We start from the raw sequence: 25,671 nt of genomic DNA, 5'->3' as shown, positions 1-25,671 counted from the left end.
TACGCAAGAGCCAATCATATAGCTAACTGCAGGAGCTGCATGTAACAGTGACCGACCATTGACACAAGACACCTATCACCCACCAAACATATAAGGAAGGAAGGATGCAAAGAAAAGTTAAATTAGAGATATATAGTGGCAAGGAATCACATACACTGGATCAGATGAAGTCTTGGCATTTATTGTTGTAGCAAGTGAACAACATACCAGGTAATTCGGCAGAGCAAGAATGGTTACAGCATTGTAGGTGTCACAGCATATACAAACTCTTCCGGTGGTCCCTACCGCAGCCCACATGAAGCCTATCACCTGGGGGATATTCCACCATCAGGAGCAATGGCCCTCTGCCCTGGAAACCCTTATATCAGAAGAGCACAGGTGCTGCTAAACAGCCTGACCCAGTTCTGGGTTTTTAGGTGCATTTACCTTCATTGACTGTATAGATCTGCTGGAACACCTAACCAGCAGTAGCATCATCACCCTACCGGGGGAGCGGTTATGGTAGAAGGTTGAGAGGAGACCATTGTGATTCTAGTTGGTTTTAGATTGTTTTGGCCGGTGACAGAGTTTTAGGGTACGGGCTGACATTAATTGTTCTTTCTGTGTCCTCATACTTTACTTTTATTTCTACAGCTATGTAAGTACTATATATAGTTAATTTAAATATAACATTATTTCTGCGAAATCTACAGTATGTCTCTGTGTCCTTTTTTCATGAAGGTATGGTTGAGTATCATGATGAGTACCCGGGGAAATCCTCAGCCGTTAGGAGGTTTATGTTTAATATATCAAAGAGTAACCTGACATTTCCTAGCTTGATCTCAGTAAGAAACAGAAAGGAAACAAGCAGCCTTCTTATTATACATGCGGCAAGCTACAAGAAACGAAACCCAGCCAGCGGCATTCTAAGTAAGTTCTTCTATGTAAGATGAAATCCATGATTCTGTGGCTATAGAAAATCTCCCGTATACAGTAGTTCAGATTGTACAGTAGTTTGTTGGAATGATAACAAATGCGTGACAGTGCCCTCAAATATCTACAGAGTTCTGCAAGGGTGAGAAGTGCTGCAGGGTACTTTGGGGGTAATTCAGCATGGCTCGCTAATCAGAGAATTCGCAGTTGTCTGCAAATATGGAAGCCACCGCCCACACAGAAAGAGAAAACACCCCATGCAGATCTGTGAGTGTATTGGAAAACTATTGCAGTTCTCAGATCCATATGCGGGTATGGATCATTGGATAGACAGCAACTAGGTCGACAAGCTTTAAGGTTGACATGCAAGAATGTCGACCTGACTGAAGGTCGACATGGGTTAGGTCGGCAGGGTCATTAGGTCGACATGGGAAAGGTCGACAGTCAAAAGGTCGATATGGGGTTTTTCAGTTTGTTTTGTCCTGAATGTTGACATGGACACTGAAATGTAGCACGGCGTCCCATGCTTGGCTCGCTATGCTTCGGGCACACTATTATATTCTCCCACCACACCCTAGTTGATGGTAGGGCATGAAATACCGCCTGTCGGCATAGTTGGTTCAAAAAAAAATACTGCGTCGACCTTTTGACTGTCGACATTCCCCACGTCGACCTAATGATTGTCGACCTAATGACCCTGTCGACCTAACTTATGTCGACCTTCAGTCATGTCAACCTTCCTGCATGTCGACCTTCAGTCATGTCGACTTAGTGGTGTCGATCTAATGCTTGTAGACCTAGAGACCGTATCCCCCATATGCATATCCAGGAACATCGAAAGGACTTTGTGCAAATGTGAGTAACCCCGAGGCTGCCTCTAATCTGTGACTGATTGAGGCCAGCGTCAGAGACCCCCCCCCCCTAAAACACCTGGGTACACTTGCATTTTTTCTGCCACTCCTGGAAAACGTCTGGTTACCACCCACAAATATCGGCTTCCTGACTGTGAAGCTACAGCCGCATTGCATACGCATTTTCTGTCGCTATTACAACTTGTGCAATCAGGCTGCGTACAGTACACACGCAATCCTTGGGTAATCACTTGATTTGCAAATTCTCTAAATAACGATCCATGTTGAAGGTGCTTGATCCACCATCGTTCTCTGGTCTCTCGGGTAAGACCAACATAAACTCGCTCTCAGGGGCAGATGTACTAAACCTTCTAAAGTGATAAAGTGGGGAGAGATAAACTACCAATCAAGCAGATCCCAACTGTCATTTTTCAAACTCAGACTTTAGCATGGCAATTAGGATTAGCTGGTACTGTATCACTCACCCTTATTCTGGTTCGTTCTGACCCCTTAGTTCACCCTTGCGTCTGCATATGAGCAGAAATAAGTCTGCGCACGCACAGATGCATTTCTGCTCATGAGCAGACTCAGGGTGCGTGCGGCCAACGGGAACAATTTGCGGGGTGCACACCCAAGATAGCGGACAGGCGCGCCCATGGGAATCAGGTGGAAATGGGTAACAACTGCGCTGAGTTTGCAGTATCGATGGTTGCTGCAGATTTTACCCTGGGTATACTACAGGATACCCTATACAGAAGTATACATACAATAGATGTGGTGTGGGTATATTCTGCGCTAACCTTCACTGCTTAATACAAGTGTATTAAGCAGTGAAGGTTAGCGCAGAATATACCCACACCACATCTATTGTATGTATGCGCACATGGGAATGCCCAGCCTATCATGGGCGTTCCCTTGAAAATGCTTGGTCTTCCCATGGTAATCGCCCGGTGACGGGAGTGGGCAGCTGACATCACCGGATCCCAGCTGCCTGCCCACTTCCTCCCGAAGGTCCACGCATATCTAAGTGACCTGAGAGTCACTTTAGATATGCGTGCACTCGGCGACCATCGAAAGATGTGGGAGCTTCCCCCTGGCCGGTGAATGGATGTTTATGTTAAATAACCATTTGCATGCCAGGCGAACAAGCGCAGCGTGTGAGGGGGAGGCAGGCAATTCGGCGGGCGGCATCTGGTGGACTCACAAGGCTGTAAATACGCAGCCTTGCGAGTCAACCAGAATAAGGTACTATATCCAACCAGTGAGCATACTGTAACAAAAACCATATAGGAACCATGGCCACCATCAGGAGGCACAGCCTGGACCATGGGAGGCCCGGCAGCATGGACCATGTGGAATTCGGCTGCGGACATGAGACAATCACTGCTTATGGACAGGCAGTCAATCATGAGCGGATGCTGCAGTGGTGGCATGTCAAATTTGAGTTGCCTCATCCATGGAGCACAGGCATGGGGGGAAGCCAAAGGCAAGGCCCAACCTCCTGCCTGCCCAGGGCTTGGTTCTCTGCATGGAGATAGTGGACTGAGTGGTGGAGGCAGCTTCTTGGATGGACTATTCTCCGTGGCACCCTGCCAGGATAGGGGCAGGCCGGTGGGAAGGAAGAGAAGGGATTGTGCTCAGAGCATTATTTTGTTACTGGGTTTCCTAATCCAAATAAAGGACCCATGTTACTTGCTGCCAAAAATTGGGTTGGCTTATTGCTCTCGGCATTGGATTCGGTATCACTTCATTGATGATATATAGAGTTAACTATACTTACAAAAGTAAACATTCAGTTTAGAATGACCATGCAGTGGGCTAAAGGTGGTCAATCTTGTATTGAAAAACATTACTATTGATGCACCTGTAGGCTCCTGTAACTGAAGATTGGAGAGACTTCAAACATTCTCCTGACACCAGGGCTGTGTGTCAGTACTTGTACTGTTCTTATTTAGCAAAACTCTGGAATGGGACCAAGCCTGACTGATAAAGTCTCTTCTCAATCTGGTGACCAGTTCTAATCGCAGAAGATCAATGACTTTTTCAATAGGAGGACTTTTTGCTCACTCCGATTTTGGGCAGGATATAATGAAGTCTGAGTTCAGTGGCTATGCGGGACCATGCCTTATAAGTGATTGCTCCTTTATAAAAACGTCCAAGTTCGACTGCTTGTGGTCCACACAATTGCCGAACTTGGACTTCATTACATATAGCCTGTTATTTTCATTAGTGATAATCAGCAGAACACAGCAGAGAACGTACACTGCTGCCAGGAGTGGTGGGATAAGGATGATGTCAGCAAGTCCCATCCCCATGCAATTCACGGGTCCTTGGATTGGGGGAGGTTATAAAATTATGTAAAATTACGCTGTACGCGTCATTTTAGCCCAGCTGCTTTGCCACGAACCCACAAAATCCAGGACATGGTGCAGCGGGTAAGGGAGTGTGGGGGGAAAGCAGGAGAATTGCCTACCTTCCCAGGGGGCCGGGAGGGGGACCTGATTCTTGGTAGCTTCACGGCCATTCCTGGAGGGTAGGCAAGTATGCAATAAAGGCAGGCGTATACAGATGGCTGTTCTGGGACAGCTGCGGTTCTGTCCTCTCCACCGGCCCGTTGTCACCACACCCATTCAGAGAAGGGGATTAATACACAGATGCGGAAGGTGAAAGTGAAAGTGCTTCAATGTACATTGTGTTCCTTGTGCAATGTCCCCTCCCTTATAGCCTGTAGCAAATTAAAGATCTTCATTATCAGACGTCCCGATCTGCTGTCAGCACCCTTCTGTGGACTCTCAGGTAAGGCTACATAACTCAGTATATATAATATGTGGTATGTGTAAGAAAAAATGACTAGAATTATTGGAGTATCACATTATTCCCCCCCTAATATCCAATCCTGTAGGGAACATAATTATCTGACATTCATGCCCACTCACTGCACCTTTCAGTGGTCTCTCAGATAAAACTGACATTAACGCTTTGGGGTAAAGTTGGTTGCCCATAGAAGGTATAGATTTGGTCTATCACACAGGTTCTCAAAGTCGGTCCTCAGGACCCCATATAGTGCACGTCTCCCCACAGAATTGCAAGTTTAATAATTAGCTCCACCTGTGGCTCTTTTAAAATGTGTCAGTGAGTAATGAGTGCACCTGCTGGGTGACACAGAAAACGTGAACTATATGGGGTCCTGAGAACCGAGTTTGAGAACCACTGGTCTATCATTCTATATTTTAGCCTATAAAATGATAGGCAGAATCTTATTGGTTGCTATGGACCTTAGGAAATTTACCCCTTTGGGATGGAATTCAATAGGCTCCGAGAACAGTTTCACAAAACAGTCTACTGCAGATTTATGACAAGCATCTGCCTAATATGGTTACAATAAACATTCATTATCAATACTTATACCAGTGGCTCCCAAACTGTGTGGTGCCCCAGGACACTTGCAGGGGTGCCTTGGGTGGTGGATCAGGATCGATTCATATTATTTATGGTCAATGTAACAGGCAAAACCAGCGCTGGTGGCTGCCAATCATAATATACGGAAACAAAGAGAAGCAAATCCTGTCCCTCACCACATAACTGTGATATAGAAACACCATGTACTTCACCTAATTTATTTTCCTTAATTTCCCAAAACATTTGGCCCTGTGAGTGCCTTGAAAACATTTGGCCGTGATTCATAAATGTTTTGGAATTGCTGAGTTACTGTATACAATGGGGGTAGATTAATTCCGCATCTGAAAATCTTCCCCTTTCTTGTTTTCGCCACAGCGCCATGTCAGGGCGTTGTCTCGTGCTGTACTGTAGAAGCATACCGTGGGGGACATTCAGCATGGATCGCAAAAGCAAATGTCTTTTTATTGGACAAAATCATGCTGCCCTGCAGGTGGGGCAGATGTAACATGTGCAGAGAGAGTTATGGGCCCCATACATCAGCAATTAGTTGTGACAATCCTCCGTTCTGGAGATGATTGTCACAATTAATCTTTAATGTGTGAGCTCCCCCTTTTGGTGATCCCAATCAAAAATTAATAGGGATCGCCAATCGATCGCTGAATCAGATTTTTAAACCTGTTTAAAAATCTGGTTTTATTGGAGTTTCATTTTTGTATGTGTGGGCACAGGAAAAATCTGCCGATCACTGAAACAAATCTGTAGTGTGTGGGCGAGTCAAATAGATTGAAGAAACCATTTATCTGGGGGGAAAAAAATCACTGGATCTGAGAAGCAAATAATTGTGATGGCTGATGTATGGGGGCCATAAGTCACCCAAATCTAATGGGACCATACATCTACAGATCGATTGTCAGATTGGGCTGGTTGGGGCAAAAACCTGGTAATATCTGAATGTCAGTTTTTGGCAGTTTTCCAGCATTTCAAAGCAAATGGTCAACTGTCATCTGCTCTGATCCATTACCAGGATTTTTTCCCAACCAACAAGATCTGACAATCGATCTGTAATTCTCTCTCTGCACCTGTTATATCTGCCCCACCTGCAGCGCAGCATGGTTTTGTCCATTAGAGATTTTGCTTTTGCAAGACAACCTGAATTAGGCCCCATGTTTCATCATTAGATAATTGTGGACCAAATCTTTAACATAAAGCTATGTGGCATGCAGCACTGGAGAATTAATTAAGAGTGAATACACTGCACCACAGCAGGTTTATAAACTGTACCTAAACCACAACAGCGGTGGTCTCATTACAATGACTCCATTCTGCATTATATGACCACATGTACTGTATATTCAGCTACAAGGGATATTAACGGCATGCCCGAATAGTGTAAGAACTGACTTAGAACAATAAATTATCACACAGCAGCACTGGAAATAGGGTGTGATTGCTATGTCGGTGACAAAGTATTTCCCCAAACCATCAGTTAGATTTGTGCCGACAATAAATTCTGAATAATTGCATGGGCGAATGAGGTGCAACATACAGATATCTGTCTAACGAACCATATAGGTAATTATGGAGTAAATCTGTTGCGCACGCAGCAATTATCAACAGCACTGACATCAGTAACTCTGTGATTTATGTGCTTGAAACAATATATAGGGGTGCGGACTGGCGGTCCTGTGGCCGTGGCTCTCTGAGGTTTCTCTGGGATAACAATACATTGTAAATAATTCACCTGGCTCATATACAGTGAAATATTACACAACACCAGGTATATGCCTACATATACACTCCCAACTTAACATACCACAATAAGAAAGCATCCATCTGTAATATATTCCCTAAACCTGCTGCCAATTATGGCTAATAAGCAATTATATTTACAGAATCATAAACCCAGAGCAGTGGTTCCCAACCCTGGTCCTCAAGTACCCCCAACAGTGCATGTTTTCCAGGTCACCCGGCAGGTGCACTCATTATTCAGGCACATTTGAAAAGATCCACAGGTGGAGCTAATTATAGCACTTGTGATTCTGTGTGGAGATCTGCAAAACATGCACTGTTGGGGGTACTTGAGGACCAGGGTTGGGAACCACTGCCATAGAGAACAGAGTGACAGTACAATTTGTACTGAGGATACAATAACAGAGATTCGAATATTAAGTAATAACGGTACTTGTGTACTAGCACGGCGCCCATCGCATCACAGACCATATCGCATGCGATGCGATATCGGGCGATGTTCCACAATGTCATACAATTTTAAAATTGTATGACATTGTATATGGCATACAATGCGATGAGATGCTATTATAAATTGTATAAGCACCCTAATGGGTACTTACAATGTTAAATGGACCCCCACGCCACCCCTCACTATAAACCTGAACCCAAAGCGTGGCAAGCGCAGCGTGCCCGCGAGGGGCGGCGGTTCGTGTCCTACGACCTTTTCATACCCCCACTATCCACGTCGGCGTTGATTTCATAAAGTGTGGTGAGCCACCGAACCTTCACAGTTATCCGCGTCCCCTCCCAGGCTTCACAGATATCCGCGTCCCCTCGTGGGGCTCGCTGCACTCGCCACGCTTCGGGCACTTTATAAAATCAACTCCACGCCAACGTGGATAGTGGGGGTATGAAAAGGTCGTAGGACGCGTACCGCTGCGCTCGCCACGCTTCGGGTTCACGTTTATACTTGGGGGGTGGCGTGGGGGTGCATTTAACCATTGTAAGCACTCATTAGGGTGCTTATACAATTTTATTTTGCATATGGGTCAAAATCGCATTGCATCGCATGACATCTGGTGTATGGCATGCGATGCGATTAAAAATCAGGCGACTAATTATCGTGGGTGCCGTGCTAGTACACAAGTACCGTAATAACACTCACATGCTGTTAATCTCCCCAGACGTAACCTTCCAATAATTATGGAAGAACAGAATAAACAAAAGAATCATTTATTTGAGGCATTATCAGCCCAAAATATAGAATTACAAACAAATATGAGACGCCACGATTAAACCGTGTAAACTGTTTTTCAACACTTTTTTGTGACTTATATTTTTTAAATTCTATTAGTAACACTTAAAGGATTACACCCTACTCAATAGGAATTTCATTTAACAAAGCTCTTTTCATTGGAGCTCAGAAATAGAATCCGTAGAGTGCACAGCACAAGTCTCTTTCTATTTTAGTTTTTTTCTGAATACTATATATTTCGAGAGACGGAGCACCACCCCGAATCTGTAAGGGGACAAAAAGCAATATGGAACACCAATACTCTAGGTGCTATAAATAAAACATACATAAGTATCTTTGAAAGAGATTCGTGTGGACCAAATAATTCCCCATCCCCCTTCTTTCAAAATAATATGACAAGCATCTGCCTAATATGGTTACAACAAGCATTCATTATCAATACTTATACCAGTGGCTCCCAAACTGTGTGGTGCCCCAGGACACTTGCAGGGGTGCCTTGGGTGGTGGATCAGGATCAATTCATATTATTTATGGTCAATGTACCAGACAAAACCAGTGTTGGTGGCTGCCAATCATAATATATGGAAACAAAGAGAAGCAAATCCTGTCCCTCACCACATAACTGTGATATAGAAACACCATGTACTTCATTTAATGTTTTATTTCCTGAATTTCCCAATACATTTGGCCCTGGGAGTGCCTTGAAAACATTTGGCCCTGGGAGTGCCTTGAAAACATTTGGCCCTGGGAGTGCCTTGAAAACATTTGGCCGTGATTCATAAATGTTTGTGAATCACTGAGTTACTGTATACAATGGGGGTAGATTAATTCCGCATCTGAAAATCTTCCCCTTTCTTGTCTTCGTCACAGCGCCATGTCAGGGCGTTGTCTCGTGCTGTACTGTAGAACCATACCATGGGGGTGATTCAGCACGGATCGCAAAAGCAAACGCCTTCTTTATTGGACAAAATCATGCTGCCCTGCAGGTGGGGCAGATGTAACATGTGCAGAGTTACATTTGGGTGGGGTGTGTTTAAGCTGAAATCTAAATAGCAGTGTAAGAATAAAGCAGTCATTATTTACCCTGCACATAAACAAAACAACTCACCCAAATCTAACTCTCTCTGCACATGTTACATCTGCCCCACCTGCAGTGCAGCATGGTTTTGTCCATTAGAGAGAGATTTTACTTTTCCAAGCCAACCTGAATTAGGCCTCTTGTTTCATCATGTATGGACTTGGTACGGTGTCCATGTCGACAATGTCAACATTCGGGACAAAAAACCTCATGGAAAACTAATGTCGACCTTTTGACTGTGGACCTTCCCATTGTTGACCTAATGGGTACTTGTGTAATAACTGGGTGCCCGATTTTAAGATCGTGTTGGAAAATCACATCGAGATCGCATGCGATTCGATGCGATTTTGCATAGGATTCAATGTTAACAAGGTCCTGTTCATTTCCCCACAATCCAAGTGGGCATAGAGTTGATTTTATATAGCGTGGCGAGCGCAGCAAGCCACCGAGCCCGAAGCGTGGCGAGCGCAGCAAGCCCCGCAAGGGGACGCAGATTACTTGCAATGTATTCCGCGTCCGCTCGCCACGCTTCAGGCTCGCTGCGCTCGCCACGCTATATAAAATCAACTCTATGCCCACTTGGATAGTGGGGAAATGAACAAGACCTTGTTAACATTGAATCCTATGCAAAATCGCATTGAATTGCATGCGATCTAGTATGCAATTTTGATGCGATTCGATGCGATTTTGCCCGAAATCGCATTAAATCGCATCTGATTGTATGCCTTAAGGTAAGGCATACAATCACAAAATCAGGCGCCCAGATATTATACAAGTACCACCTAATGCTTGTGTCGACCTTCCAACACTGTCAACCTCTGCCACGTCGAAGCATTTCAGGTCCTGTCGACCTTCTATGGTCGACCCAATTCATGTCGATGTAAATAGAGTGGACCAATACCCCTTGTATTAGACGTCAAAGTTGCTTCTTTTTCATTTCAGAGTTAAAGCTTTTACAGTGTTCCCTCATCCCCTGCACCTTTCTCCAGGCCTGCAGGTAAGTCTGACAGTAACTATCAGTGTATACAATGCTACCCCATATACCCCAGGAGAGTATGTCCCAGAAGGGTTGGGAGAAGTCCATGTAATAGCCTGCGAATTTGCAAGTTTAAGGCTATTACATTGGGTCCAATTCAGACCTACTCTCTAGGATGCAAAAGTGTACACAGCCATGCATACAGGGTGGAGATCACTCACCATTGAATGATCCCCCTCCCCTCACGGCGCTGAGTGAGCCAGGACTCACTCAGGAACGCAAAACTGGCACCACAGAATGCAAAACTGGCACCTCAGAACGCACCTCAGAATTCAAAGTAGGAAGATTCTAGGGTGATACAACTGCATACTGTCAGCCTAGACTTAGCCTGGACTTAAGCTGGACAGAAACTGAAGGAAACTACAATGAACATAAGTGCAACTCTTTCAACATACGTCCATAACCAGCATTCCTCCCATGTATGTGATTTAAATTGGACAGCACTACAAGTTGCAGCTGTCTACTCTACATAAACTATACCTCCCAACAGTCCCGATTTTATCGGGACAGTCCCGATTGTCAGGGCCTGTCCCGATGTCCCACCCGCGGGCGGCAGTGTCCCGCGGTGTGGGGGGGGGGCTGTTGGGAGTCCCCCCTGTCAGCTGCTAAGCAGCGGGGAATAAACGCTGTGCGCATGCACATGCAGAGCTTCAAAAGTTGGGAGGTATGCATAACCTCATATGAGCCCTATACGAAGTAGAGATTAGAAAGTGGGAATTACTCATGAAGAACAGTTTAAAAAAAACAGTGAAAAACATTGAACATCAAGCAAGGTAAATACAATACTTATCACAAATTACTACTATCCTTATCCACTCTACGTAACCCTGTATTAAACATACACACAATCACATCATGCTCACCACACAGCTACTACTCATTTCACTACATGGAATACTCACCAAACTTCAACCATCCTATAATCTCCCTGACACTCACCACTCTGTGCACATTGCCTCTTCCATTATTCACTCCCCTCTCCTAAACACTCATGAGCTCTTTACTTACTTCTCTACTTGTACTTTCACATCCACATCCCATCACCAATACAAGAAAACACAAACATCCACCTTTATCTATCTCTCCTTTCTAATCTTATTAGCTGGTGACATTGTTACGGATCTGGGTGTTACCCACCATTGGAGTCCGGAGACAGGGTGTTGGTGTGGTGCTGCAGGAGGCAGGGAGCTGGAGATCAGGCGTAAGTCCGTAGCTGGGACCGCTGTTTAAGATGGCCACAGCGAAACCTACACTGACTATGTTGAGTCCCCCGGGCAGATGGAATACCCCTGCAGAGTGCTAGGCTTCGCCTGTAGCCGCCGCGTTTGAAAGAGCCAGTTACGCCGGCTCTAACCCCGATGCAGCCAGGTGTTATGATGTGACAAAGGGTAAGCGATCGCCAGGGGGGATCACAAGAGGACCGTCTAACTACAGGGCCTACCTGGAAGGGAACCCCTGACTAGCGGCACCAGGCCAAGAACAGGGAGAGGCGACCCATTCGCAAACACAACTGTGGGAACAAGGGAATCTCTGATGTGAGACAGAGAAGGACTACTGATTCCCCAAAACCGAGTGCAGTGGGAAAAGGGGAGAACCCCTGCCTGGCAGAAGCTATGGAAACAGACAAAATAAGACAAAGGAAAAGATATGGTGACAACGTAACAACCAATTAAGATACCCACGGCGGGGTACAGCCACGGCGGGCCTGGATGGTATCAAGGTACCCACGGCGGGGTACAGCCACGGCGGGCCTGGATGGTATCAAGGTACTCACGGCGGGGTACAGCCACGGCGGGCCTGGAAGGTATGGATAAGTGACACCAAGCTCCAAAGGAGCACTTACGTGACCCACAGGAACAAAGGAGGGTGACGTGGACAGACGTAGGAGAAACCTGAGACCAGAAGATACTCCAGCCGACAGAGTGGCAGGGAGGCTGGATATCAGAACTCCAGGGACGGGAGCAAGAGAATCCAGGGACCGGGTGAAGAGGCTAAATGCAGGGCTGCAAGAAGCTGGGCTGCAGAGGATATATCCTGGGATCCAGACAGGAGACCGGAACAAGGGACCAGACAGAAGTTCCATGCACATGCAGCAGGAACTTAAACAGGAAGCTATCACTGGCACAGATCCCCAGGAGAGCATGGTTTATAAAGGCCTCAGGTGATTGAAACACCTGGTGGGTCTCCAGGCAGCTCCTGATTAACGAGCTAATACCTCACAGCCTGTGAATAATGCTCACAGAACCCAGGGCTGTAATGGCAACAGACCTACCACTGGAGGCCACCAGTGAGTCAAAATGCCAAACAGAAACAAAACAGACTGAACCATAAAACCTGGCTCCTGACAGACATATCACCAAACCCAGGCCCCAACCACCTGACCCACCCAGATTTAATGGCTTCTAAGCCTAAAAATTCGGCTTACCTCATAAATATCACATGCCTTCCACCACACACCAAACAACTTAAATGTGCCCTATTTTGCAATAAATTAACATCCATCCATTACCTCTTCATCTCTCACAACTTCAACCTGATGGCCATTACAGAAACCTGGGTCACTCAATCAGACACGGCCTCGCCTGTAGCACTGTCACATGGTGGTTTCCACTTTACTCACACCTCCAGGCCTGGTAACTGTAAATGAGGTGGGGTTGGTATATTACTGTCACATGGTGGTTACCACTTCACTCACTTCCAGGCCTGGTAACTGTAAAGGAGGTGGGGTTGGTATATTACTGTCACATGGTGGTTACCACTTCACTCACACTTCCAGGCCTGGTAACTGTAAAGGAGGTGGGGTTGGTATATTACTGTCACATGGTGGTTTCCACTTCACTCACACTTACAGGCCTGGTAACTGTAAAGGAGGTGTGGTTGGTATATTACGGTCACAAGCCTTCACATACTCAGTTCTACCACCAGTTCCTTCACTCACATTTACATCATTTGAAGTTCACTCTATTAGGGTTTTTTCCCCTTTCTCTCTGCGTGTTGCTGCTATCTATCGCCCACCTGGGCTTCCCAAATCTCAATTTCTGGAAGATTTCTCTGCCTGGCTCCCCCATTTCTTATCCTCTAACATTTCCACCTGTTCCACCGTTTATTTTCCAGCAGCAAAAATTCAAAAGACAAGTCTAAAAACAGGTCTAAAAATGGAAAGAGATTCCTTAGGTGAGTGGTGGTCTGGGTTACCTCCCTATCTGGATGGAAGGACCCCCAGTAGCTGAAGATGACAACCAGCACCAACCACAAACCTCCTGGGTGATCTCTTTACCTCCAACCAACGCGTTTCGGGCTGTGGAATAAGCCCTATTTCAAGGACCTTGAAAAAGGGCTTATTCCATAGCCCGAAACGGGGAGGTAACCCAGACCACCACTCACCTAAGGAATCTCTTTCCATTTTTAGACCTGTTTTTAGACTTGTCTTTTGAATTTTTGCTGCTGGAAAATAAACGGTGGAACAGGTGGAAATGTCAAATTTTTACAAGTATTTGGAGTCAGCAAGTTACCTGTGTCCTGTGAGGAGGCGAGACGTATTTAAAGAAACCTTTCAGTGAACATAGGGCACCTGATCTTGAGGAGTGTGTACTTCAATGGCTACCTGGTGATGGTATCTGACTGGATTTCGCTATCTATGTATGCTGATGTTGAGAAGACTTAAAGAAACTGCTACGCGCACATAGGGCAATTCTCCCAGGTCAGTTCTTAATTCCTATAGGAACGACCAGACAGAAGAATTGCGGAGTTCAGTTTTATTCCACTGGTGACAGATTTTGATCATCTAAAGGAGGGGACTACAGCACCAAATAGATCACCATTTGTGTTCCTCACATATAAGACTAGCTACCACTCCTACTGCAATGCTTTGGACACTGCCAAACAAACAACTACCAATCTTTCATCTCTGCTCATGCCACCAACCCTAATCGACTTTTTAACACATTTAAATCTCTTCTGTACCCTCCCCCTCTTCCCCCACCGGCTACCATCAGTGCGCAAGAACTTGCCTCCTACTTCAAGGACAAGATTGATAACATCCGAGATGAAATGGTATGCTCCACAACCTCTAACCCTCTTTCTTCCCCACCTGAACCCTCTGGCACTTTCTCCTCATTTGAGCCCACAAATGAAAAGGAAGTATCCACACTCTTCTTATCCTCCTACTCTACTACCTCTCCTCTTGATCCTATACCTGCACAAGTCATTAAAAATCTATCTCCTGTGCTTATTCCAACCTTAACTAAAATCTGCAATCTCTCTTTTGCTACTGGTACTTTTCCTTCTCTGCTCAAACATGCAGTGATTACTCCCATTCTGAAAAAAAACACCATGCTGACCCTAACTCTCTCTCTAACTATCGTCCTATCTCTCAGCTCCCATGCCTCTCCAAGCTACTCGTGAGACTTGCCTACTCTCGCCTTACAAACTCTCTGAACTCTCACACCCTTTTAGACCCGCTTCAGTCAGGCTTGCGCTCCCAACACTCCACTGAGACAGCACTGACTAGTGTTGAATGATCTGGTAACTGCTAAGTCTAAAGGCCATTACTCACTACTTATTCTTCTAAATCTTTCTGCTGCGTTTGACACTGTGGATCACACTTTTTTTCCTACAAACACTACACTCCCTAGGTCTTAATGATACAGCCCTTTCCTGGTTCACATCTTACCTATCTGATCGCTCTTTCAATGTTTGCTTCTCTGACTCTACTTCCTCTTCACTACCTCTGTCAGTCGGAGTTCCACAAGGCTCAGTCTTAGGTCCTCTGCTTTTCTCAATCTATACTTCCTCTCTTGGCAAACTAATCAGCTCTTTCGGATTTCAGTATCACTTGTATGTGGATGATACTCAAATCTATCTATCAACCTCAGAGTTGTCACCAGTGGTTTTGGGCCGAGTCTCTGAATGTCTCATCTTGGATGTTTTCTCGCCAATTCAACCTCAATATTTCCAATACGGAATTACTTATATTCCCGCCAACTAAGAACAGTTACCATCCTGACATCTCCATCGCTGTTGACAACTCATCAATCTACCCTACCCCACAAGCTCGTTGCTTAGGGGTCATCCTCGACTCAGAACTGTCCTTTCTTCCACACATTCAATCTGTCTCCAAATCATGTTACATGCATCTAAAAAACATATCCAGAATACGACCGTATCTCACACAAGACACTACTAAATCTCTTATCCATGCACTCATTATATCCCGCATTGATTATTGCAATAGTCTCCTAACTGGTCTTCCCAAGAACAGACTCTCACCACTGCAATCCATTCTAAATGCTGCTGCTAGGCTGATCTTCCTAGCAAGATGCTCATCGTCTGCTGATCCTCTCTGCCAGTCCTTCCATTGGTTGCCTGTATCTTACCGTATTCAATATAACACACTTCAACTCGCATATAAAGCTACTAACCATACTGCACCAGCTTATATCTCTCTAATTATCACAAAATATCTCCCATCTTGACCACTCCGCTCTGCAGAAGATCTGCGTCTCTCTTCTGCACGGATCCACTAGCTCCCATTCACTATTACAGGACTTTCATCGGGCTGCTCCCATCCTATGGAATGCCCTTCCACGCACAATAAGACTCTCCAGGAACCTCCAAACTTTTAAGTGTTCCCTGAAAACTCACCTCTTCAGGCAGCCTATCATATTTATATACCGCACGCATAACCCTCTGAGGCACGTATGTATTATATACAGGTAGCTTCCCTTCTGGACTTGTAACTTGTTGGGACTGCTATGCTATTACTGGTGCCTGTCCTTGTGTTTCCCTCCTATATCCCTATAGATTGTAAGCTTGCAGCAGGGCCCTCTAACCCCCAAGTCTGTCTGTTACCCAGTTTGTTTTATCACTGTCTACTATTGTAAAGAGCAACGGAATCTGCTGCGCTATATAAGACACTGTAACGGAATCTGCTGCGCTATATAAGACACTGTGACGGAATCTGCTGCGCTATATAAGACGCTGTGACGGAATCTGCTGCACTATATAAGACGCTGTAACGGAATCTGCTGCCCTATATAAGACGCTGTAACGGAATCTGCTGCTCTATACAAGACACTGTTACGGAATCTGCTGCGCTATATAAGACACTGTAACGGAATCTGCTGCTCTATATAAGACACTGTAACGGAATCTGCTGCGCTATATAAGACACTGTAACGGAATCTGCTGCGCTATATAAGACACTGTAACGGAATCTGCTGCGCTATATAAGACACTGTAACGGAATCTGCTGCGCTATATAAGACGCTGTAACGGAATCTGCTGCGCTATATAAGACATTGTAACGGAATCTGCTGCGCTATATAAGACGCTGTAACGGAATCTGTTGCGCTATATAAGACGCTGTAACAGAATTTGCTGCGCTATATAAGACGCTGTAACGGAATCTGCTGCGCTATATAAGACACTGTAACGGAATCTGCTGCGCTATATAAGACGCTGAATTGGAATCTGCTGCGCTGTATAAGATGCTGTAACGGAATCTGCTGCGCTATATAAGACACTGTAACGGAATCTGCTGCGCTATATAAGAAGCTGTAAATAAATAAATAATAAAACTGGCACCTCAGAACGCAAAACTGGCTCCTCAGAACGCAAAACTGGCACCTCAGAATGCAAATCTGCTGCGCTATATAAGACACTGTAACGGAATCTGCTGCGCTATATAAGACGCTGTAACGGAATCTGTTGCGCTATATAAGACGCTGTAACAGAATCTGCTGCGCTATATAAGACGCTGTACCGGAATCTGCTGCGCTATATAAGACACTGTAACGGAATCTGCTGCGCTATATAAGACGCTGTAACGGAATCTGCTGCGCTTTATAAGACGCTGTAACGGAATCTGCTGCGCTATATAAGACACTGTAACGGAATCTGCTGCGCTATATAAGACACTGTAACGGAATCTGCTGCGCTATATAAGACGCTGTAACGGAATCTTCTGCGCTATATAAGACACTGTAACGGAATCTGCTGCGCTATATAAGACGCTGAATTGGAATCTGCTGCGCTATATAAGACACTGTAACGGAATCTGCTGCGCTATATAAGAAGCTGTAAATAAATAAATAGCAAAACTGGCACCTCAGAACGCAAAACTGGCACCTCAGAACGCAAAACTGGCACCTCGGAACGCAAAACTGGCACCTCAGAACGCAAAACTGGCTCCTCAGAATACAAGTTTCGGTACTTATGTAGTATCTGGGCGTCTGATTTTAAGATTGGGTTGGAAAATCGCATCGAATCGCATTGCATGCTATATTGCATGCAATTCGATGCGATTTTGCATAGGATTCAATGTTAACAAGGTCCTGTTCATTTCCCCACAATCCAAGTGGGCATAGAGTTGATTTTATATAGCGTGGTGAGCGCAGCAAAGGGGATGCGGATTACTTAAAATGTTTTCCGCATCCCCTCGCGGGGCTCGCTACACTCGCCACACTTCGGGCTCGGTGGCTCGCTGCGCTCGCCACACTATATAAAATCAACTCTATGCCCACTTGGATAGTGGATAGTGGGGAAATGAACAGGACCTTGCTAACATTGAATCCTATGCAAAATCGCATCGACACGCGTCGAATCGCATCTGATTGTATGCCTTAAGGTAATCACAATATCGGACTCCCAGATACTACATAAGTACCCAAGTTTCATTACAAGGTGCAAGTTTAACTGAAGATGGGATGTTGCCCATAGCAACCAATCAGATGCTACTTATTATTTATTTAACACCTTTTAAGGTGTCCATACACGTTACAATTATTGTATACAATATCGCATCTCATCCGATCTGGGTTTTGCGATGACATCAAATGAGATGAGATCTAGTACAAAAAGTATGTGCAGCACATACTTTTTGTACTAGATCTCATCTCATCTGATGTCATCGCAAAACCCAGATCGGATGAGATGCGATATTGTATACAATAATTGTAACGTGTATGGGCACCTTTAGAAGATTATAGATATAATCTGATTGGTTGCTATGGGTAACATCCCATCTTCAATAGAACTCTTAGTAAATGAAGTCCTTTGAGCTGATCCTGGTTCCAAAAATACAGGGAAAAAATGTATGAGGTCCCCCTGTATTATAAGAACCAGCACTGGTCTCTATTACTGCAGTCAGTGATGTGAACTGATGCATCGTACTCAGAGATGGGAACTGATGCATTGTAGTCAGTGATGTGAACTGATGCATCGTACTCAGAGATGGGAACTGATGCATCGTAGTCAGTGATGGGAACTGATGCATCGTACTCAGAGATGGAACTGATGCATTGTAGTCAGTGATGGGAACTGATGCATCGTAGTCAGTGATGGGACTTGTGCATTGTAGTCAGTGATGGGAACTGATGCATCGTAGTCAGTGATGGGAATTGATGCATCGTAGTCAGAGATGGGAACTGATGCATCGTAGTCAGTGATGGGACTAATGCATTGTAGTCAGTGATGGGAACTGATGCATCGTAGTCAGTGATGGGAACTGATGCATCGTAGTCAGTGATGGGACTAATGCATTGTAGTCAGTGATGGGAACTGATGCATCGTAGTCAGTGATGGGACTTGTGCATTGTAGTCAGTGATGGGACTAATGCATTGTAGTCAGTGATGGGAACTGATGCATCGTAGTCAGTGATGGGACTTGTGCATTGTAGTCAGTGATGGGACTAATGCATTGTAGTCAGTGATGGGAACTGATGCATCGTAGTCAGTGATGGGACTAATGCATTGTAGTCAGTGATGGGAACTGATGCATCGTAGTCAGTGATGGGACTTGTGCATTGTAGTCAGTGATGGGACTAATGCATTGTAGTCAGTGATGGGAACTGATGCATCGTAGTCAGTGATGGGACTAATGCATTGTAGTCAGTGATGGGAACTGATGCATCGTAGTCAGTGATGGGAACTGATGCATCGTAGTCAGTGATGGGACTAATGCATTGTAGTCAGTGATGGGACTAATGCATTGTAGTCAGTGATGGGAACTGATGCATCGTAGTCAGTGATGGGAACTGATGCATCGTAGTCAGTGATGGGAACTGATGCATCGTAGTCAGTGATGGGAACTGATGCATCGTAGTCAGTGATGGGACTAATGCATTGTAGTCAGTGATGGGAACTGATGCATCGTAGTCAGTGATGGGAACTGATGCATCGTAGTCAGTGATGGGACTAATGCATTGTAGTCAGTGATGGGAACCGATGCATCGTAGTCAGTGATGGGAACCGATGCATCGTAGTCAGTGATGGGAACTGATGCATCGTAGTCAGTGATGGGACTTGTGCATTGTAGTCAGTGATGGGAACTGATGCATCGTAGTCCGTGATGGGAACTGATGCATCGTAGTCAGAGATGGAACTGATGGATTGTAGTCGGTGATGGGACTTGTGCATTGTAGTCAGTGATGGGAAATGATGCATCGTAGTCCGTGATGGGAATTGATGCATCGTAGTCAGAGATGGAACTGATGCATTGTAGTCGGTGATGGGACTTGTGCATTGTAGTCAGTGATGGGAATTGATGCATCGTAGTCAGAGATGGAACTGATGCATCGTAGTCAGTGATGGGACTAATGCATTGTAGTCAGTGATGGGAACTGATGCATCGTAGTCAGTGATGGGACTAATGCATTGTAGTCAGTGATGGGAACCGATGCATCGTAGTCAGTGATGGGAACCGATGCATCGTAGTCAGTGATGGGAACTGATGCATCGTAGTCAGTGATGGGAAGCGATGCATCGTAGTCAGTGATGGGAACTGATGCATCGTAGTCAGAGATGGAACTGATGCATTGTAGTCGGTGATGGGACTTGTGCATTGTAGTCAGTGATGGGAATTGATGCATCGTAGTCCGTGATGGGAACTGATGCATCGTAGTCAGAGATGGAACTGATGCATTGTAGTCGGTGATGGGACTTGTGCATCGTAGTCCGTGATGGGAACTGATGCATCGTAGTCAGTGATGGGAACTGATGCATCGTAGTCAGAGATGGAACTGATGCATTGTAGTCGGTGATGGGACTTGTGCATTGAAGTCAGTGATGGGAATTGATGCATCGTAGTCAGAGATGGAACTGATGCATCGTAGTCAGTGATGGGACTAATGCATTGTAGTCAGTGATGGGAACTGATGCATCGTAGTCAGTGATGGGAACTGATGCATCGTAGTCAGTGATGGGACTAATGCATTGTAGTCAGTGATGGGAACTGATGCATCGTAGTCAGTGATGGGACTTGTGCATTGTAGTCAGTGATGGGACTAATGCATTGTAGTCAGTGATGGGAACTGATGCATCGTAGTCAGTGATGGGACTAATGCATTGTAGTCAGTGATGGGAACTGATGCATCGTAGTCAGTGATGGGAACTGATGCATCGTAGTCAGTGATGGGACTAATGCATTGTAGTCAGTGATGGGAACTGATGCATCGTAGTCAGTGATGGGAACTGATGCATCGTAGTCAGTGATGGGACTAATGCATTGTAGTCAGTGATGGGAACTGATGCATCGTAGTCAGTGATGGAATTTGTGCATTGTAGTCAGTGATGGGACTAATGCATTGTAGTCAGTGATGGGACTAATGCATTGTAGTCAGTGATGGGAACTGATGCATCGTAGTCAGTGATGGGACTAATGCATTGTAGTCAGTGATGGGAACTGATGCATCGTAGTCAGTGATGGGACTTGTGCATTGTAGTCAGTGATGGGACTAATGCATTGTAGTCAGTGATGGGAACTGATGCATCGTAGTCAGTGATGGGACTAATGCATTGTAGTCAGTGATGGGAACTGATGCATCGTAGTCAGTGATGGGAACTGATGCATCGTAGTCAGTGATGGGACTCATGCATTGTAGTCAGTGATGGGAACTGATGCTTCGTAGTCAGTGATGGGAACTGATGCATCGTAGTCAGTGATGGGAACTGATGCATCGTAGTCAGTGATGGGAACTGATGCATCGTAGTCAGTGATGGGACTAATGCATTGTAGTCAGTGATGGGAACTGATGCATCGTAGTCAGTGATGGGAACTGATGCATCGTAGTCAGTGATGGGACTAATGCATTGTAGTCAGTGATGGGAACCGATGCATCGTAGTCAGTGATGGGAACCGATGCATCGTAGTCAGTGATGGGAACTGATGCATCGTAGTCAGTGATGGGAAGCGATGCATCGTAGTCAGTGATGGGGAACTGATGCATCGTAGTCAGAGATGGAACTGATGCATTGTAGTCGGTGATGGGACTTGTGCATTGTAGTCAGTGATGGGAATTGATGCATCGTAGTCCGTGATGGGAACTGATGCATCGTAGTCAGAGATGGAACTGATGCATTGTAGTCGGTGATGGGACTTGTGCATTGTAGTCAGTGATGGGAATTGATGCATCGTAGTCAGAGATGGAACTGATGCATCGTAGTCAGTGATGGGACTAATGCATCGTAGTCAGTGATGGGAACTGATGCATCGTAGTCAGTGATGGGAACTGATGCATCGTAGTCAGTGATGGGACTAATGCATTGTAGTCAGTGATGGGAACTGATGCATCGTAGTCAGTGATGGGAACTGATGCATCGTAGTCAGTGATGGGAACTGATGCATCGTAGTCAGTGATGGGAACTGATGCATCGTAGTCAGTGATGGGACTAATGCATTGTAGTCAGTGATGGGAACTGATGCATCGTAGTCAGTGATGGGAACTGATGCATCATAGTCAGAGATGGAACTGATGCATTGTAGTCGGTGATGGGACTTGTGCATTGTAGTCAGTGATGGGAATTGATGCATCGTAGTCCGTGATGGGAACTGATGCATCGTAGTCAGAGATGGAACTGATTCATTGTAGTCGGTGATGGGACTTGTGCATTGTAGTCAGTGATGGGAATTGATGCATCGTAGTTAGAGATGGGAACTGATGCATCGTAGTCAGTGATGGGACTAATGCATTGTAGTCAGTGATGGGAACTGATGCATCGTAGTCAGTGATGGGAACTGATGCATCGTAGTCAGTGATGGGAACTGATGCATCATAGTCAGAGATGGAACTGATGCATTGTAGTCGGTGATGGGACTTGTGCATTGTAGTCAGTGATGGGAATTGATGCATCGTAGTCCGTGATGGGAACTGATGCATCGTAGTCAGAGATGGAACTGATTCATTGTAGTCAGTGATGGGACTTGTGCATTGTAGTCAGTGATGGGAATTGATGCATCGTAGTTAGAGATGGGAACTGATGCATCGTAGTCAGTGATGGGAACTGATGCATCGTAGTCAGTGATGGGAACCGATGCATCGTAGTCAGTGATGGGAACTGATGCATCGTAGTCAGTGATGGGACTAATGCATTGTAGTCAGTGATGGGAACTGATGCATCGTAGTCCGTGATGGGAACTGATGCATCGTAGTCAGAGATGGAACTGATGCATTGTAGTCGGTGATGGGACTTGTGCATTGTAGTCAGTGATGGGAATTGATGCATCGTAGTCCGTGATGGGAACTGATGCATCGTAGTCAGAGATGGAACTGATGCATTGTAGTCGGTGATGGGACTTGTGCATTGTAGTCAGTGATGGGAATTGATGCATTGTAGTCAGTGATGGGACTAATGCATTGTAGTCAGTGATGGGACTAATCATGCATTGTAGTCAGTGATGGGAACTGATGCATTGTAGTCAGTAATAGGAACTGCAAGGTTGAAATGTAGCGCATAAAAACTAATAATGAGCCAGGCCCATAGAATCTGGACTTTAAAGGGGATCTATAAACCTGTTTGCTAGGCTGCTTATGTTCTCAGCCTTGCGAAAGTTAGACGCTGCCTGCCGAATGAATCCCCCCTCTAGCATGCGAGGGGATGTGTACACTAACACATCCCCTCGCATGCAGCCGCACGGAGGAGAAATAATGTGGTGGTCGCTCTCCATGGAATAGGAATTTTTTGGGTATAGATTGACCTTTTGTGCTGATCTTCGCCGGTGGAATATATGGGAAAATATGGATCACCTTTCCATACAAGGGTGAAATGGACAAAAAAGAAAAGTATACTAGTATATCCCTTTGGCGCTGACCGTGTTTTTCTTATCTCTCATGTGTTAACCCAGAAAGAAAAGAGAAAAAATACAATAGTGCAATACAGTTTTTTTCAATTTGCATAATAAATCTTGACCATATTTTTGAATATAGGTGACCTGTACCCTTTTGAAATGTCTACTTTGTTGTAGATACTGTACGCTCTTCAGGAAGCGGTAACATCACTCAGGGGCGGAATGGCCATTAGATCTACCGGGAACTTTCCCGGGAGGCCGATGGTAGTGAGGCCGAATTTAAAGCTGCAGGGGCTGCACAGAGCAGAAACATACATCAGCACCTCAGGCTGGCTCAGCCGCTGAGTAGTAGGGGGCCGCGGCGTCACTAGTGGCAGCAGGCTCAGACAGTGAAAAGTCCATCCCCGTGCCGTGTGGCCCTGCCTCCGCTCCGACTGTCACTGATGGATTAGATAGTGGCCCGGCCCCGCCTCCTCCCGAGCGTTGAGTCCTGGCGTCAGCCCGCGCTCCCTCTCACCCGCCCTGTGCTGTCCTCCTATGCTCTCCTCCTGCGCTGTCCTCCTGCGCTGTCCTCCTGCCTGCGAGCAAGCTGGCTCGCGATGTGATGTGCTGTGGGCACACCACGCTCACTCCTGCCCGCCCTGCGCTGTCCTTCAGCGTCCCGCCCGCCGACACACGCAGAACTTGATTTATGGACCTGTCTGTGGAAAAACGTGCAGTGCTGTAGCCTATTCCTGTAAGTGCTGGAAAGGTTAGTGCAGCCATCATCCAGAATTAGAGCAGATTTTCATTTGGTTATTTTTATAAATGAGGCAACAATAAATGTCTACTGTTTTCAACCTAGTACTTTCAGTTTGTGTTGTGCCTTGTTCTGTTTTATTTTACATGGTAAATGCAACCTTTTTTAGTTGTTAATAACACTAGTGTATGGATTGGACATAATGTATAGATTTTGATTTTAGGTTTTAGTACCACTACTGAGAGCACTGCTAGTAGTAAATACACAGAAAGGGGAGTTGGCCACATACTGTGCTGCTCTAATCATGGCATGTTATCTGGGGACTATGTTTAAACCGGACCGGACTAGACTCCGGACCGCCGGACAGGACATCAAAATCTGCAGTCCGGAGCTTATAGGGTCCGGTCCGGGGGGTGTCCTGTTCGGGGGGTGTCTTGTCCGGGAGGGTCCCTGTGATAGCTATCATCAGGGACATGGGGAAGGGGAGATTACAGCCTCTCCCTGTGTTCCGGACCGTCCGGTTTTTGCTACATGCCCGGACCATACAGGGAGACTTTATTCTACCCCCCCCTCCTCTACCTGGTGACAGGTGTCACAGGCAGAACCCCCAGACAGGACACCCCCCCGGACCGGACGCTACAAGCTCCAAAATGCAGAGTTTGATGTCTGGTCCGGCGGTCCGGGGGTTTTGTCCTGGTCCGGTTTTTACCCATACCCTGTTATCTGACACTGTGGGGGCATATGTGTATCTTGCACCAGGGGCGTAACTACCATACAGGGGCGGATTGGCCCACCGGGAAACCGGGCTATTTCCCGGTGGGCTGGCCCAATTCAGCCATGTAACGGCCGCTCCCCCCCCCTGGCTGGGCCGCAGACCACCCGACCGCCATCTCCGCGGTTAGCGGCCGCGGCCACAGCACTTTTGCCCACAATAATGATGGCCGCAAGTGCGGCGGTAGAAATTCACGGCGAGCGCTGACACGGCGCATGCGCCGGAATGCGCCATGACGTCATGGCGCCGGCGCGTCCTCATCTTGCGTGCCGCTTCGGCACTTAAACTGTTCAGAGGACGGGCCGGGCAGTCCAGCGACGTAGTAAACAGGAGGGGGAGGACACTGGCTCGAGTCAGAACCTGCGGAGAGAGATTGAGTGAGTGGGCATACTAATACTGCGCTCACATATTTGCCAATGACTGTACCTGAAGTGTTTTTCAGGCGCTGCTAAGCCCTTTTGGTTCAGATGCAAAATTGTTGGGTGGGCTTGAGCCTCAACAATTTTGCATCTGAACCAAAAGGCCTTTAGCGATGCTTCAGCCTGTGTGCTTTGATTGTTTGGAATGAGAAGAGCCAGAATAAAGTTGAAAGATACAGTTTACAGTGATGGTTAATATTTTATTAGTTCATAATTTGGAGGTGTGGGTCATGTGGAACATGGGGACTAGTATCCTCATCTAGGATAAGTACCATTAGTCCCCATGTTCCACATGACCCACACCTCCAAATTATGAACTAATAAAATATTAACCATCACTGTAAACTGTATCTTTCAACTTTATTCTGCTAAACACGCAACACCCATTCCATCTTTATTAACCTATTCTTCTCATT

General features: G+C 45.9%; 1 protein-coding gene across 2 annotated transcripts in view; it reads left to right on the top strand.

Moving 5' to 3' along the window:
* LOC146007446 (uncharacterized) overlaps positions 1–25,671 on the top strand; it is a 51,151-nt gene that overhangs the window by 7,239 nt on the left and 18,241 nt on the right. Inside the window, exons 1-2 of one of the 2 annotated variants that reach the window (XM_083145798.1) lie at positions 715–909; positions 10,169–10,223. The gene's annotated coding sequence lies outside the window, so the exon portion shown is untranslated. Of the gene's footprint in view, positions 1–714; positions 910–10,168; positions 10,224–25,671 lie in introns of those variants that run through there. The other variant, XM_083145796.1, reaches the window with a different exon arrangement.

The sequence above is a fragment of the Crinia signifera genome, chromosome 6 (assembly GCF_055691185.1).
Source record: "Crinia signifera chromosome 6, ASM5569118v1, whole genome shotgun sequence".
NCBI lineage: Eukaryota > Metazoa > Chordata > Amphibia > Anura > Myobatrachidae > Crinia > Crinia signifera.
Note: the sequence above shows the minus strand (reverse complement) of the source record. Positions and strands in the feature narration are given on the sequence as shown.